This window comes from Nannobrachium achirus (genome assembly GCF_963921795.1).
Source record: "Nannobrachium achirus genome assembly, chromosome: 21".
Taxonomy (NCBI): domain Eukaryota; kingdom Metazoa; phylum Chordata; class Actinopteri; order Myctophiformes; family Myctophidae; genus Nannobrachium; species Nannobrachium achirus.
Window position 1 is genome coordinate 2,062,719 of NC_137828.1, and position 13,104 is coordinate 2,075,822.

Below are 13,104 nucleotides of genomic sequence, written 5' to 3' on the forward strand. Positions count from 1 at the left end.
TGGAGATGGTGGTGGACTTCCGGAAGGACCCAGCCCCGCCCCTTCCCATCATGCTGGGTGGCACTCAGGTGGACTATGTTGAGTCCTGCAAGTTCCTGGGGATGATCATCTCCAGGGACCTGAAGTGGGAACTCAATATCACTGCCCTCCTGAGAAAGGCCCAGCAAAGGATGTACTTTCTTCGGCAGCTGCGTAAATACAGACTGTCGAGGGCCATGATGACGCAGTTCTACACGGCCATCATAGAGTCCATCCTCACTCACTCTATCATCACTTGGTTCCCCGCTGCATGCGCAAAAGACCTGGTCAAGCTGCAGCGGGTGATACGCTCTGCAGAGAGGGTGATTGGCCGTCCCCTGCCCTCCCTCAAGTCCCTGCACGACTCCAGGGCGCTGAGGAGGGCAAGAAAGATCATGGCCGACCCCTCCCACCCTGGTCACGGCCTCCTCACCCTGCTCCCCTCTGGGAGAAGGATGCGGCACCTAGGGGCCAAGACAGAGCGCCACAAAAACAGTTTTTTCCCCTCAGCTGCCAGGCTGCTGGATGACGCTGGTTTCCCTTTTTCCCTTGCCCCTTAGGGACATCAGCAATATGTTGCACTATTGAACACTACTGCACTTTATTTATATTATTTATTATTTATTTCTGCACGGTGTTGTTTTGTGTTTGTTGTTTTTCATGTTATCTGTGAAAAAAATATTGAATGCACACTGGTATGTTACCAAAGCAAATTCCTATGTGTGATACACAATGGTAAATAAAGGAATCTGAATCTGAATCTGAATCATGAAACTGTACCTTTTAGTAGACCTTGTACCAGTGAACTGTACCGTCATGAAGCTGTACCTTTTAGTAGACCTTGTACCAGTGAACTGTACCGTCATGAAACTGTACCTTTTAGTAGACCTTGTACCAGTGAACTGTACCGTCATGAAGCTGTACCTTTTAGTAGACCTTGTACCAGTGAACTGTACCGTCATGAAACTGTACCTTTTAGTAGACCTTGTACCAGTGAACTGTACCGTCATGAAACTGTACCTTTTAGTTGACCTTGTACCAGTGAACTGTACCGTCATGAAACTGTACCTTTTCCTATGAAAACTGACAATAAAGTCTTCAATCAATCAATCAATCAATCAATCAATCAATCAATCAATCAATCAATCGATGAAGCCTGACAGTGTGCCGTGGGTTCGATTCCCGATCCTGATGGCTTTCGCTGCCCTTATGGCTACACTCCACATCTTTCTCTCTTTCTCTCTCACCGTTTCCTGTCCTATCAATAAAAGGCCCCAACAAATGTAATTATAATAACAGAATAAAATAAGTGCATCAGTTCATCCATGCTCCTCTAGTGAAAGAGCTTTCCTGAGTCATTCTGGTTTGTTGCCATGCGCATGGCAAAGCATCGATTAAGGTTGGTCTTTTTAGACCAGTGGTTCTTAAAGGGCCACTTCACCTCTGGGACAACCAGATATTTTAGTATTTCAGAATGAATGATGATGCATTTTGCATCATATGAGTCATCATGCTGCATCATATGATGCAAAATGCATCATCATTCATGCTGAAATACTAAAATATCTCAAAACACAGATTGAACACAAAAAACACCTCAGGATTGTGTTGATCGTGTCCCAAACAACAATAAAATAAGATCTGGTTGTCCCAGAGGTGAACTGGCCCTTTAGTGCAGTGTTTCTCAACCACTGTGCCTGGGGACCTTTGGTGTGCCCCTGAGAAGGCTCAAGTGTGCCCCTTGAAACTGCTTGAAAGCCAGTATTGTATTTATCATTAAAAAAAAATGATTTAAACTAGTGAAAACAGCCGATCTACAAGCGCACAACGCCTCGTGGTGCGAGGCGTTGTGTGCTTGACAGATCGTCTGTTTTCACTACTGTTGTGCGACAGCCTTGTATGATGAAGCAGGGCTTTGCTTTGCGAAGAAACGCACACATTTGAAACTTGGAGATGCAAGGTTTCTTCCCGACAGCAACGATATTTACACCCCCGTATCATGTTGGTGTGACCATGGATTCTTGGGACATGAAAAGTGTGCCCATGCAGAAAGGGTTAGGGTTAGGAAGGCTGAGAAACACTGCTTTAAGGAGGTCTGAATGGGAAAGGACATAAAATGCCATGGGTACACTTGAAAAAATATTTAGTATCATTTTAAACTTGAACAGTTCTAACCAAAAAATGGCTGTTATCCCAATGTTTTCCTCACAACTTAATCACTAAAATATCGTCACTGTCGGGCAGAAACCTTGTATCTCCAAGTTTCAAATGTGTACGTCTTTTGGTAAAGCAAAGCCCTGCTTCATCACACAAGGCTGTCGCACAAAACTAGTTTAGTACATGTATGTGGGGCGGCATAGCTCAGGGGTAGAGAAACCGTTATTAGAGCAGGAAGGGTTCCCGAAGGGTTCCCAGTTCGAATCTGGGCTCCCCCTGAGTTAATGTTGAAGAGTCCTTGGGCAAGACTCTGAACCCCACATTGCTCCCGGTGAGCAGGTTGGTGCCTTGCATGGTTTCCTCCGCCACCGGTGTATGAATGTGTGCGTGAATGGGTGAATGTAATGCACAATCTCTGTAAAGCGCTTTGGATAAAAGCGCTATATAAATGCACCATTTATAGATGATAAATACAAAACTAACGGTTTTGGACATACAAGGTTTCCACCCGACAACGACGATATGCTATAAATATAAGGTGCTGGGAGTGAAAATTATAATGTAGGGGTGCCTCGGATTAAAAAAAATATTTATGGGGTGCCCTGAGACAAAAAGGTTTGGGAACCTGTACAGTACAGTACAGTACAGTACAGTACAGTAGAGTAGAGTAGAGTAGAGTAGAGTACAGTACAGTACAGTACAGTACAGTACAGTACATGATCTCTGGTGAGATGCCCTCCTGCCCATGCAGCAAAGCTGTCAAATTAATTTACTGACAAAACAACATCTGACGCCACTGTGGTTCACATGACATCGTTGTGACATCATTATGATCCAATCTGCACACTACCTACAAACCTAATAACAGTGGTTACGGAATGTGTATTAAAAAAATGAAAAACATGAACACATTTAGAAGGGAACGCAATTCTGTGTAACTTTAGATTTTAATCACTTTAGCCATTATTGTAATGCTTTAACTATTGAAAAATAGCAGATATACAAGCTCACAGCGCGGCACCGAGTGCCGTGCTGTGAGCTTGTAGATCTGCTATTTTTTTTTCTTCTTTTAGCCGTGAACATTTGAGTACCTGTGACGAATAAGAGTCTAAGTCCATATTATTATAATTTTTTTAATATATATATTTTTTGATTTACCAGACTGTAAACCACAAACTAGACATTTTTAATGTGTTAAATTGTTAATGCAATCCCCCCTCATTTTGTTTAATTGTCTGTTTTAATGTTATCTGCTCCCTTTGTCTGCTGAATATTGCTTGTACGGACTTTATACTGTTGTTCCACAAACTGCTGGAGATTTACTGTTTTTCCACTTTCCATAAGTATTATGTCTTATAATTCCTAATTTATATGAGTTAAGTAAAACATTTAACAGATTAAAAACTTCTAGTTTGTGGTTTACAGTCTGGTAAATCAAAAAAAAAATCTATATTCAAAATGTTAAAAACTGGTAAATCAGGTACTCAATTTTGTGCAAGTCTTTGAATATTTTCGACCCGATTCCATCCATAAATGTGTTCTAAATCCTTCTTCTAAATCGGTGGTTCTCAAACCTTTTCATGTCAAGGACCCCCAACATTACATGCATTCGACCCGCGGACCCCCATCTCAAGATATGTTGTTCCAGGGACCCCCCAAGAAGGAAGCAAATATTTGAGTTACAAATATTTCGCTTTCAAAATAAATATATTCAAAGACTCGCCAAAAGATTAATTATTTTTTTCAAAAATAGCGCTGCGAGCTTGTATATCTGCTATTTTTCAACAGTTAACGCATTCAATAATTCTAACCCTAAAACATTAAAAACATTGCGTCAGCCGTGGTTTTCTTAAAGCTGGGACTTTGCGGTGTGATCCTCTTTAAAGCGTTAATAACTGTTTGGTTGTGTTTAATAGCTGATATGGTGTTGGAAAACGGCTGAGCAGAGAATCTGCAGCAAATTATACGGCTCTCTTTGCTTAAATACTTTAAGTACCTGCTACACACACACACAGCACACACACGCACACACGCATCGCACACACATGCGCACACACACACACACACACACACACACACACACACACACACGCACGCACGCACGCACGCGCACACACACACACACACACACACACACACAGACAGCAAATAATGATTATTAAACTACAAAACAGAACCAGAGGAAAACACATGATTACACATTACAGTCAAACAGACAAACAGCAGCTATAAGAGCATCGCAGCGGAAGTGGTTTACTGGTGCCACTTAAAAACCTCCCATTTTTTTTTTTTTTAGTTTAGTTTTAGTTTATTTGATCACTCACATTTTTACAAGTCATACATCCACTTAGTCATTGTTACATGTGGTCAAAAGGAATAGGCTGAAGCTGAAAGCTTGTAGAAGCCTATCCTACTTATTCAATAAGTAAAATACAGTGATTTGTTATAGGAATGTTTGAAATTCAAGGATACATCGGCCTCATAGCAGATATGAGAATGGAAAATAAAAAATTAAAAAATAAATGGAAAATTAAGAAAAGGGAAAAAACATGTTGGAAGAATTACCATATACATCAACACTAGCAATTCAGGAATCAGAATATGTTATAAGAGTATACGATTTTACCTTCTGGTGATAATGAAATAAATGAATAGATGAATAATCTACTTTTTTTCTCAAAAAAATGTAATTACATAAATGGAGATAAAGGAAACATGATAAAAGGATAAGGGTAATAATAATAATAATAATAATAACTGAAAAGGCTGAGTGAGGTCTTTATTTCTTCGATATCCTTTTTCGTCATTTTGTCCTTTAGTTGTTCGATTTGGCCCTGCAGTGAGTTTTCACCACAAGTGGCCTTGAGCTTGTAGGAGCTATAGTGCTATGCGACCGTCTCTGTCACTGTCTCAGTTCCAAGTTCATTTTCCCCATAGACCTTTACAAAAAATATTTATAACGATTATGTTAAGCCTCGAACCAAGCCATCCAGGATGGCAGTGAATCATGACCATACAACCTTTGATTCTATGTGAAAACATATTTTAATATTACATTATTTGATATACTACATTAATAACTACCCTTTATTTAGCGATTTTCAAAATGTTCTTTTCATAGAAACAAAGGTTGTATGGTCATGATTCACTGCCATCCTGGATGGCTTGGTTCGAGGCTTAACATCATTGTTATAAAATATTTTTGTAAAAGTCTATGAGGAAAATGAATGGGGAATATTAACTCTTTTACTGCTTCGGAAGTTCCCGTTCGCCCCAATTTTGACCCAAGCGCGCTGCCAATAGACCAAATTCACAGCCCGCCCACGCATGCGCACTCAGCAGATTTCTCAGCATCCCCCGGGTGCTGATGTCAATTTAGAAGGGGAAACTATAACAGAAATTGCTGGACTTAAAGCCAACAAATCATTATTTCGAACGGTAAAGTAAATTATAATGCTTTGTGCCTTTTACTATCTTATGTTCTTGATCATGGTCGTATTTTATACTTTACTATTCGGAAATTGCATTACATTTGCGATTTCTGTGTTAACTCTATGGGATATATTATATTTTCACTGTACCTTGTCATGTACAGTGAAAAAATAAATAGTTTGGAAATCTATCAATAGATAATTTTCTAGAACATCGCAAAGGTAAGCTGCTTTTTGCTGGCACCAGCCCCAATAAATAAATAATACATCTGGCAGTAGAACTGTTAAGTGGCTCCAGGAAACCACTTCCGCTGCGATGCCCTAATATAGGCATTATAGCTGAGTGGTTGTCTGTGGTGGGAAAAGTACTCAAATGTTTTTACTCTGGTAAAGTATCAATACTGCAATATGGAAATACTCTGTTACAAGTAAAACTCCGTAATTCGAAATGTACTTGAGTAAAAGTACAAAAGCATTGGCATCAAAATGTACTTAAAGTAACAGAAGTGAAAGTACAAAAATGTTTGAAAATAGCAGATATACGAGCTTGTAGATCTGCTATTTTCAAATAGCCTATAGGTATAAAGTAGGGCTAAAGTGGATTAACGTGTGTTTCATAATGTAATCTATATAGGCTAATTTATATCTGCAAAGTAACTACAGTTAATAATAAGTGTAGTGAAGTAAAAGTACAATATTTGGATCCCAGATGTAGTGGAGTAGAAGTAAAAGTAATGGAAACTGGAAATACTCAAGTAAAGTACAAATACCTCACAACTGTACTTGGGGGTACAGTATTTAAGTAAATGTACTCAGTTACTTTTACAGAACAGCATGAGTTTGCCCATGTGCAGGCTAAGCTAGCATCATTCACACTGATAGCCCTGATGTATGACTGTCAGTCATGGATTCAATTCAACATTTATCCTTTTTAGCTCCGTAAATCTCATAAAAAGCTCATATTTAAAATATAAAATGCTGAACCCATGGCTAAAGATGTTATAATTATATACGGTCTATTAAATCTAGCCATGTTTTCCATAAAATGCAATAAAAAAGCACTTTAATGCGATCGGTGGCCATTTCTCTCCATTCGCTTTCAACCACGCGACCCCTAGCGGCCTAGAGATGTACTGCACCAGGTGACACATTATAACACTATGAGGAAAACGGCCACTAATCAGATTAAACCGCTTTTTAATGGACAAAACGGAACAAACGGCAACTTCCGGGGGTCCGTACGTGTTCTTAACATCCGTAGCCATGCGATAAACACTTTAAATCCGGAATGTGAACGTTTTTGTAGACGTAGGGACCAAAAACACGACGTTTGGAGTTGGATTCATGACTGTGTCATCATGGCTGCATTCAAAGCAACGCTTGTCCTCTCTGTATTCGCTTTTATCTTAGTTATCTCTGCTATTAGCTGCTCATTAAGGCACTGTTTAGAGAGCAGGCTGTTACACAGTGAAGATAATTAACATATCAGCTCATTAACATGGTAATTAAGGAGGTTGTTGAGATTAACGTACCTTTTTAAGGAGCTTTTCAGCAGGTTCTCCTCAGCGCTGCTGCTCTGGCAACCTTAACGTCCTGGATGAGACGGACCGACCGCTGGTTGCCACGTTCTCACAGAAATAAGCAAAAGCGGGTCTTGGAAAAACGAGCCCTCAAAAAAAAAAAAAAAAGAATGCAAGAGCTGTATTTAGCCATTTGAAAATAGCAGATCTACAAGCTCACAGCAAATGTGCCTGAGCTTCTAGATCTGCTATCTGTTTTTGGGTTAGGGTTTAATGCATTCATTTATTTATTGATTCGTTCATTCATTAATTCATGTATTCATTATTTTATTATATATACAGTCTGGCTATCATCAAATGAGAGATTATTAGGCTACATACCAACCATATAATTATTAAGAAGATGAAGAAGATACAAGTGGACTATCTTAATGACACACATCTTGTTTGGGGGTCCCCCTATAGCACCAAATGCAAATGTGTTTGGGGGGTCCTTGACATGAGAATGTTTTGAGAACCACTGATTAATTGACTGAATAATTTATGAGATAATTTGCATTAGAAAAGTTTCATGACGGTACAGTTCACTGGTACGAGGTCAACTAAAAGGAGATCCTACACCTACACCTAATAGGCATGTCACAATTATGACATAATAATCGTCCAATCGCAATTGTTTTTTGTCATAATCGTTTCCACGTTGGAAAATGTTCTCGTGTTTTCAAACGTTTTCATAAATAGCCAGTGGCATCAGTTCAGAAAAAGCTAAGGTATGGCAGCATGACACCAGTCATGTTGCCATACCTTAAGAAGTAGCCTACATTCTATTTCCCCCCGTTTCTACGGTTTCTTGGGCTGGATATGGCAGCCTGGAACGGTTGTTCAAGTGCAGCTAAACTTGGCATGTTAGTAAATGTGCCCCACAATACCTTGTTAAAGTGACCATTTTGTAAAATGTTGTAGTTATTTTACTGCAATTTAACAACATAATACAGATAGACAAAGAGACATTCATGGATTTATATTTAAAGGTAACTTTTATTTCCCCCCCTGGACCCAGGGTATGGCAGCTGCATGCCCCTGGACCCCCCTGGACCCAGGGTATGGCAGCTGCATACCCCTGCCATACCCAATTGACGCCCCTGTAAATAGCTAGCGGAAAATAGCAGATCTACAAGCTCACAACGCAACACGCCTGAGCTTCTAGATATGTTATTTATTTTTAATTTTTTTCATTCTTTCATTCATTCGTGTATTCATTCATTTATTAATACATGAATATACATGAATGTATTCGTTAATAAATTAATAAAAAGACAAGAAAAAAATTAACAACACAAATCTTGTTTTTTTTGGGGGGTCCCTGGCTGGCATCAAATACGAATGTATTTTGGTGGTCCTTGGCATAAGAATGTTCTGAGAACCTGCTTTGAACAATATTAAGAGGGAAGCTACTTTACTGTAAAACAATAAGAAGTAAGAATAAAACAACAATTACTATTTTTATTACAAATATTTACAAGCAACTTTACAAAAAAACGAGTCGCTTATAATGAGAAGACATGGCAACCACCGCTCGGTAAGAAGGAAGGAAGGAAGAGAAATGGAAATGACGTCAGTGTCGTGTCCTTAACTCACCTTCCTTGGTGGTAACCATGGCAACCCGGCCGGCGGCAGGCGTGGCTTTTTCAGCCCGCAGAAAAGAGCAGACTTACAAGCTCACACCGCGTCTGTTCTGCCACGTGCTGTGAGCTTGTAGATTAGCTTTTTTCCCCCCCTTCTTCTTCTTCTTGATGTTTTATGAGGCTCTGGCATCTATTGTCTTTGCATTAGCGCCACCTTCTGGTCTGTTTTAGCACTGTTTATATGAGAAAAGTAATACAATGTTGGTACAATGTTTTATGCTTTAACTATTAAAAAATAGCAGATCTACATGCGAGCTTGTAGATCTGCTATTTTTTAAAAGTCGTGAAAATGTGTGCAAATCTTTGAATATCTTAAAGCGTACATGTTGTAACTAAAATCTTCTGGGGGGTCCCTGGAACAAAATATTTTGAAATGGGGGTCCACGGCCAAATACATAACATTTTGGGGGTCCACCTTGACATGAACACGTTTGAGAAGTGAGAGTTTTTTCAAAAACCTTAGAAGTAGGGGTGTAACGATATAGTAACTGAATCGAAAAATCGCTTTTTCATTTGCAATGATTTACTGTCGTTTGCAAAAGCAAAATATCGTACGTTTTGGCTTTGTATCGTATATTTTAAAAATGCCGTAATCGGTATCGAATTGTTTCGCAATGCAAATAATTGATTGCATGGAAACTAAGTATTTGTGTCTTGTATTTGGTCATTTTAAGAGGGAAAATGTAAAAGAGGGGTTTAATTACCTTTCCATTCCATAAAGCTACTCTTGGTCTATGGATAAATGTGTGTAATCTCTGTGTTCATGTCAAGGTGTGGGTTTGTCCATAATGTGTTGAAATATAATGTCCATGTATTTGCTAGAGAATCACAGTGTTTACTTCCATAATAATAGATTTTTTACACATTTTACACAGTTTTCATTTCTTTGCAAATAGTTACTATATGGATTTTAAATCATTGAATTGAATCGTATCGTATCTCCATGAATGAACCAATATCATCCATGTATCGTATCGTTAACCATGTATCGTGATGCGTATCGTATCGTTGTTAAAATGTATCGTTACACCCCTACTTTAGAAGGACTTAGAAGACATGTTTAGCATCGGGTCAAAAATATTGAAAGACTCGCACACATTTTCACAATAAAAATAAATAAATAGCAGATCTACAAGCTTGCAGTGCGTAGAAGGAAGCATGAGCCTCCAGTAAGGGTGAGTGCCAATTGGGTATGGCAGGGGTATACAGCTGCCATACCCTGGGTCCAGGGGGGAAGATAAAAGTTACTTATAAATCCATGAATGTCTCTTTGTCTATCTGTGCTGGTTATTATGTTGTTAAATTACAGTAAAATAACTACAAATGCAAAATGTAACAAAATGGTCACTTTAACAAGGTATTATAATTATATTCTCCCCATCTTGACAGAATGGTATATTCCCAGGTTCCGCAGGTCAGCTGCACAGGTGCAATGCATTATTGTTAACTGTGGCACGTTTACTAACATGCCAAGTTTGGCTGCACTTTAAACAACCGTTCCAGGCTGCCATATCCAGCCCAAGAAAACGTTTTTTTTTCCTTCTTTTTTTTTCAGACATTGTGAAAATAGCCGATCTACATGCTCACAACGCCTCGCAGCGCGAGGCGTTGTGAGCATGTAGATCTGCTATTTTCACAATAGACCGTGTTGTACAAAATGTAATGCCTCTTTTCCATCCCATCCAGTGTTGGGGAAGTTACTTTGAAAGCGTAACTTGTACAGTTACAAGTAACTCACCATGGCAGTAACTTGATCAAGTTAAAGTTATACCCCTGGAGAAATGTAACTTATAAAGTTTCAAGTTACATAGAAAAAGTAACTTGAGCACTTGAGTTACTTACCGTTAAATTGAGAATGTACATTTGGTGAACATGAAACAACATATAATATCCTAAAAAAAAGTCACATGCCAGCAGAAATACCGGTAAATATGCCTCTCTGAGTTGAAACATAAAACTGAGTTTTATGTTTTATTTCAAAAAGGTTGACATTTTCTTTAGTAAACATCTGTGTTCCTAAAATAAAGTAAAAACAAGAAAAGAAAAAAGAAAATGATGATCTGTTGAGGACATTTGATCGTCAATCTTAACAAAACTTAAATGTAAAACTATAACTTCGCTTGTAACTTCTTGTAACCCAAAAACTAGCTCAGTTACTTGACGAGTTACAGAAATATGAATGTAAATCAGTTACCAGCAAGTTACAGCAAAAGGTAACTTAGTTACGTAACTCAGTTACATGTAACTTTAACGACCCTGGCTTTTGCTGAAGTGACGCCCCTGAATGTGGGCTAAAAAATAAATAGATAAACATGAGATGAACCAGAGGCGTCAATTGGGTATGGCAAGCTATACCTTGGCTCCTGGGGGAATTAATAAAATGGACTTTTCATCGTGTCTGTTGCTAAGGTATGGCAACATGTTGCCATACCTTAGCTTTTTCTGAAGTGACGCCACTGAGATGAACTGCACTTTTATAGCCGTCTTCTGGATTGTATTATTCTGCACTTGAAGCTCTTTTTCAAACATTAAATCTTCCCTATAATCTGAAGGAAGGAAGGAAACTATTATGCTTTAAAACAGATCATCTTATAGAGCATCGCAGCGGAAGTTGATTCCTGGTGTCACTACGTCATTCCCCATTCATTTTCGCCATAGACTTTTACAAAAATATTTATAACAATTATGTTAAGCCTCGAACCAAGCCATCCAGGATGGAGGTGAATCATGACCATATAACCTTTTTTTCTATGAAAAGAACATTTTGAAAATCGCTAAACAAAGGGTAGTTATTAAATGTAGTATATCAAATAATGTAATATTAAAATATGTTTTCACATAGGATCAAAGGTTATATGGTCATGATTCACCTCCGTCCTGGATGGCTTGGTTCGAGGCTTAACATAATTGTTATAAATATTTTTGTAAAAGTCTATGGCGAAAATGAATGGGGAATGACGTAGTGACCCCAGGCATCCACTTCCGCTGCGATGCTCTATGGGGTTTGTTTTCTTCCAACCACTGTAATAATATGCTACCAATATGTTCTGGACCCCCTACCACTGTGAAAAGTGATGACTCATCACTTAACCATAATTTTTATGGTCTGTTTTTAGCCCATTGAATGTTTTTTATTCAAAACAAATGCTTGCAATGGATTCAGAATAATTAAAAACACCTCGTTAGACCCCTCACATCCCACTTTAAGCATATATATATATTATAGTACAGTGTATAGTAAGTGAATGAGACCCAGAATTACCCTAGCTGTCAAACATTTTGCTAGGGATGTTGAATTTGAATCTTTGTTAGATATGTTACTAGACACCTTTACCAACACATTGGTGAAGAAATCGTTTGGTAAGGAATTTATTCCCAGGTTTTTATTAATATTCCCTGACTAAGAGTTCAGATTGAAAAAGCGCACAGTTGCCCCACCCGGTGCGCATTTCCGAACGCACCCCCTGTTTCCCGGCGAGCTTCATTCCGCCGACTCTACCGGTTACCGGGTGAACTAGTCCTTTAAAGGGATAATTCACTTAAAAAAAAGAAAAAACAGGGCAACTCCCCAATGGGCCTCTCCCCATATACACACATTGTAACTTCAAACTCCATTTTAACCATGATAGATTCATTAAAAACACACATTTTTTTTCTTTTTTTTCTGGTGACTCATACTACCCTCCTAATACCTGAGCAGGCTGTTTTTTTCGATGACTTTTTTCATTTATTTTTAATAATGATTTGGGAAAATGGAAAAAAAATGAATACAAAAAATAATTTTCTAAAATGTTCTAACTTTTGAAAAATATATACAAGGTCACAGTGCGGCACTGAGTGCCGCGCTGCAAGCTTGTAGATCTGCTATTTTTTTATTTATTTTTAATCATGAAAATGTGTGCAAGTCTTTGAATATTTCAAATTCTTCTAAGGTTTTTAGAAAAAGAAACTGTTTCCCATTTCAAAATATTTTGTTCCAGGGGGGTCCCTGGAACTAGATATTTTGAGATGGGGGTCCATGGCCAAATACATATGATTTTGGGGGTCCTTCACATGAAAAGGTTTGAGCACCACTGACATAGAAACATAGTTTTTTTTTTTCAAAAAAAAACTTTAGAAGGATTTGAACATTTCAAAGACAAATTTTCACATTTTTTCAAAAATAGCAGATCTACAAGTGTGTCGCGCTGCGAGCTTGTAGAGCTTGTAGGAAAGGGGCTGGGCTAAAGCCCCCTCCCTCCCTGGATTCACTCACTGTTACCATCACCTAGTAATTAATAAGGGTAATAATAA

At 38.5% G+C, this 13,104-nt stretch overlaps 1 protein-coding gene across 1 annotated transcript in view; it reads left to right on the top strand.

Annotated features, from left to right (window-relative positions):
• sh3kbp1 (SH3-domain kinase binding protein 1) overlaps positions 1-13,104 on the top strand; it is a gene marked incomplete at its 5' end in the record, with an annotated part of 115,705 nt that overhangs the window by 2,051 nt on the left and 100,550 nt on the right. The window lies entirely within an intron of this gene.